Genomic DNA, 4,963 nt, shown 5'->3' on the forward strand with positions numbered 1-4,963 from the left:
AAATTCCATATTACCTTCCAAACCTTATCCTAAGTATCTCCATTATCAACATACCCGCTGTTTGGGTCCAATTAAGCCTAATTGGGCCTGATCCATAAATGATTCAATTACAAGCCAAGGTCAAGGCCCAAGTCTCCAATCCTGCCAAGTCAGAGTCAAGTCAGCGGCCCAGTCAACATGGTCAGCGCATATGACTCTAAGCCCATTTCTCCTCATTATGCTAAGGTATAAAAACCTTCAATTGCACCATTTATTATGAATTCACATATAGCCTCAAGCAATTAATTCTCTTGCATAGCTATTTCTCTACACATTGTACTGACTTCGGCATCAGAGGGGCATTCCTCGGCACAACCCCCGAGGCCAGTTTACGTGTGTTTGCTGTACAGGAAACCCTCGGCCCAACATCATTCGGACCAAGCCCAGTCTTCACCACTTCTCAGGACCTTCGGCAAGGTCCTATTGTTTTGTCCGAAACAATTTGGCGCCGTCTGTGGGGAAGACTTTTAAAAAAATCTTTAAGCCAATTCCAATCTTGCTCTCACCTTAGTATCCATGGCTAAGAACCGCAAGAACAAAAAATCCGAGGGCGGTCCTTCTTCATCAAAGAGGAGCCGCATAATGATGACAGAGGGAAAGAGGCCCTTGGACCCTCCATCTCCGCCATCTCCACCTTCTCCAAACAGGCATTCCTCCGGGGAAGCCAGCTCGGGAGGGCCATCAAGGGAGAGGTCGCAATTTCCCTCCATCCGTTCGCAGTGTAGGACGAGTCCTCTTCGGTCCAGCGCTGCAGCTCAGACCCAAGGGCTCATTCAACACTCGAAGCCTGCCTTTGAGTATTCATTCTCGCCCCCAAACTCATAGAGGGACCCCTCAAACGGGACCCTCCACCGAGGAAATTGCGCGAGCAGTGGCGGTTTTCATGGAGGCCATGAAGGCCGGCATGATGCTACCACCTCGTGACTAGTCACCTCCGCAAACCAGGCATCAGCGGAAAAAGACCGGGCAAGAGGGGGAGAGACCCCAATCCTTCAAGGAGTTGGAGGAAAATTGGGAAGAGGATACTTGGAGAACCGAGCGAGAAAGACAAAGGAACTCGCATTTCTTCAAGGAGCCTTCTACTCAGCTCACCTTGAGCAAAACTCATAAAAGTAATAGTTCAGCCTGTCGGCCGGATACTATTCGCCGAAGCGTTCACGAGCGCCTCGGCTGCAGGGAACAGAATGTGCAAAGCCGCCTCTCATTCCCGGGACTGAGCCCCAACCTTCTGACCAAGGAACGAAAACCACTTCTACCTCTCTGAGAAGGAGGAGAGTGGTTCCTTCGACCAGAAGAAAGGGCAAAGCTGTGATGCTTCCAACCAGTTCTCCATTCGAGCAATGGATCTTGGAAGAGCATGTGCCGACGGTTAAAATCCCATCGCACATTACTTATGATGGGACTTCGGATCCGAAGGACCATATTGCCTCCTATGAGGGGCATATGCATCTGTGCCCCAGGGCCGAAGCAACCTGGTGCAAATACTTTCCTACCACTCTCAAGGGGGTCGCGCAAGCGTGGATCTCTAAGGGAGTAAAGGAGGGTTCCATAACTGGGTGGGACGACTTGTCCGCCAAATTCAAAAGCAAGTTTTCCACGGCAAACCGCCGAGAGAAAACAACTGCAGAGCTCCTGGGCTTGCAGCAAGGCGAGGTCGAAAGCCTCCGGGACTATCTGACTCGTTTCAGCAACGAGTCATCCAGCATTTCTCGGCTGGATCAAGGGCTGGCCGTTTTCGCTCTTCAGCACGGCCTTCGAACTGGTCCGTTCTCTGACTTCATGGTCATGAATTCACCCCAAACCTTGGAGGAAGCTCTTAGTACCTCGGACAAATTCATCCAAGCCGAGGAATGGAACAAAACGAAAACCCAACCTCAAACTGGGAGTGGGAAACAAAAACAACAATCGACTGAAGGCCAAGGCCAGAAGTCAAAAGGAAAGGAGAAAGCCTCAGAACAAGCTTCGGCCAACGAGCCGAAGAAGGAGAAATATGCGCCGTATCTGGGCAGATACGAATCCTACACTCCGCTCACCCTCCCACGCGCCAAGATCTACAGCGTGACGAAGGGAGAGCAGAGTTACCGAAAGCCGAGACTACTTCCCCAGTGGTATCAGCAGAAAAATAAAAATCTTTGGTGTGAGTTCCACGAGTCATCGGGACACAACACTGAAGAATGTATCCAGCTGAAGGACCAAATCAAGGATATGGTCCGGAAGGGATACTTGAAAAAATATATCGCGGATCATCGCGAGAAAAAAGAGGCTGAGAAGTCTGAGAAAGACTCTCGGCAAGAGCTGGACTTCCCCCGGAAGAACAGCAAGACTTCGGAAGAAAAATTCGCCCCGATACACGTTATATCCGGGGGGATGTGTTCTCGAAGGGACCATAAGCGTCACCTTAGGGCTCTGACCCACCAGGTGAACAATGCTGATGTCCAACCTCCTCAGTCCCCGGCGCCAAACATGACGTTCTCAGCCGCCGACTGCCGGGGGGTGACGTTCCCTCATGAGGATCCCTTGGTGATCGTTGCTACAATTGCCAACCACGATGTGTCCAGGAATCTCGTGGATGGAGGCAGCGGAGCAAACATTTTGTTCCAAAAGGCCTACAACCAAATCAAGCTGAAGCCCAAACACCTAACGCCAGTACCCTACCCGGTTTCTGGATTCAACGGAGCTTCAACTTATCCTAATAGGAAGGTCCTCCTTCCTGTCACTATCGGCCGCGCTGAAGCAGCCAGGAACGTCATGACTGAATTCTTGGTCATTGACACTCCTTCAGTGTACAACGTGATCATGGGGAGACCTATGATTCACGAAATTCAAGGGGTAGTTTCAACATACCATCAAATGATGATATATGTTTCGGATGCTGGCTACCCCGAAAGAATTGAGGGCAGCCAAAAGGAGGCCCGAAGGTGCAACTACCTCAAGCCATCCACTAGTCGTTCGAAAGATGACGACGATGAGGATGAGGAGGAGAAAGAAAAAGAGCCAAGTTCGAAGAAGCCGAAATGCCTAAGTGCTTCGGCCCAAGGTTCTCTGGCCAAAGAAAAACGGTCAGCAAAAGAAAAAGCTGGTTCTTCATCTGAGCCAAGCGACTCAGAAAGCCAGCCGAATAAAAGTGTGGGACGCCTGCTGACATTGACAGCAGGCCAGATGATGAAGAATCCGGCCCCAAATCCATGGAGCTGGATCAGCAGACTGAAACGTTCGAGTTGACAGAAGGAGACGCTGAAAAATGTGTTACAATCGGAATGGACCTTGATCCAAATGTCCGCGTTGAACTCATCCAACTCCTTCGAGACAACCGAGATGTGTTCGCTTTCTCGGCAACTGACATGCCCAGGATAAGTCCAGACCTCATCTCTCACAAGCTTAATGTCGACCCCACGTGTCGGCCAGTTAAGCAAAAGAAGCGGAATTACTCCGCAAGCAAGAACCGAGACATCGCAGCCGAAGTCAAAAAGTTGCTGGATGCAGGCTTCATCGAACCCTGTCAGTACCTAGAATGGCTGGCTAATGTGGTGATGGTTCAGAAGGAAAATGGCACCTGGAGAATGTGCGTTGACTTCACGGATCTGAATAAGGCTTGTCCGAAGGACTTTTACCCCTTGCCGAGGATCGATCAACTAGTCGACTCGACAAGTGGCCATGCCTTGCTTAGTTTCATGGACGCATTCTCGGGCTACCATTAGATCTTCATGCACCCCGACGACCAAGCAAAGACGGCATTCGTCACGAACGTCGGGGTGTACAATTACAAAATGATGCCCTTCGGATTGAAAAATACGGGGGCAACTTACCAAAGGCTGGTGGATCAGGTTTTTGCCGATCAAAAAGGCCACAACATGGAAGTCTATGTTGACGATTCTATCGTCAAAAGAAAAAAGTATGAAGACCATGTTAAGGACCTGGCTGAAACCTTCGCCACCTTAAGAAAGCACCAAATGAAGCTGAATCCGAAGAAGTGTGTCTTCGGCGTGAAGTTTGGAAAATTTCTTGGCTTCATGGTCAGCAAAAGAGGGATTGATGCCAATCACGCAAAGGTGCAAGCAGCGCTCGATCTCCTTGAGCCGAAAACAAAGAGGGATGTTCAGCGGCTCACCGGAAGAATGGCAACCCTCTCAAGGTTCATCTCTAGAGCCTCGGATAAGGGGTAACCTTTCTTCAAAGCCCTGAAACTCCCCAAAACAAAAGAGCTCATCTGGGAAGACGAGCAAAGAGAAGCCTTCAAGCAGCTTCGAGAGCATCTGGCTCAACTCCCAACGCTGGCTAGCCCGGTGGAAGGTGAATCTCTGTACTTGTACGTGGCTCTTAGCCCAGCCACCATCAGTGCAGTGCTGCTGAGGGAATAAAATAAAATTCAGCAGCTGATCTACTTCGTCAGTCACACTCTGACGGATGTCGAGACCCGCTACCCCCTACTTGAGAAAGTTGCATTTGCAGTAGTGGTAGCTGCTCAGAAGCTGAGGCCCTATTTTGATTGCCATCAAATAGTGGTCTTAACTGATCAGCCGCTGGAAAAATTTCTCGGCAAAGTTGAAAAATCTGGTAGGTTGGCCAAGTGGGCTTTCGAGCTCACCGAGTTCAGCATCAGCTACCAGCCGAGAGCAGCCATCAAGGCTCAAGCTCTAGCGGACTTCCTGGCCGAATGCTCGTACTTGGAAACGCTAGATGAAGAAAAGAAAATCTGGACCGTTTTTACGGATGGATCCTCCACCGTAAATGGTTCGGGGGCAGGGGTAGTGATAACCTCTCCCGAGGGTAAATCCTTTGAGTATGCACTCAAATTTTATTTCAAAGCTTCGAACAACGAAGCCGAGTACGAGGCAGCAATTGCTGGCCTAGAACTATGCATTTCTCTGGAAGCCGAACATGTCTGTCTGAAGACAGATTTTCAGCTAGTCGCATATCAGATCGG

Source organism: Chenopodium album, chromosome 18 (assembly GCF_948465745.1).
Source record: "Chenopodium album chromosome 18, dcCheAlbu1.1, whole genome shotgun sequence".
Taxonomy (NCBI): Eukaryota; Viridiplantae; Streptophyta; class Magnoliopsida; order Caryophyllales; family Amaranthaceae; genus Chenopodium; species Chenopodium album.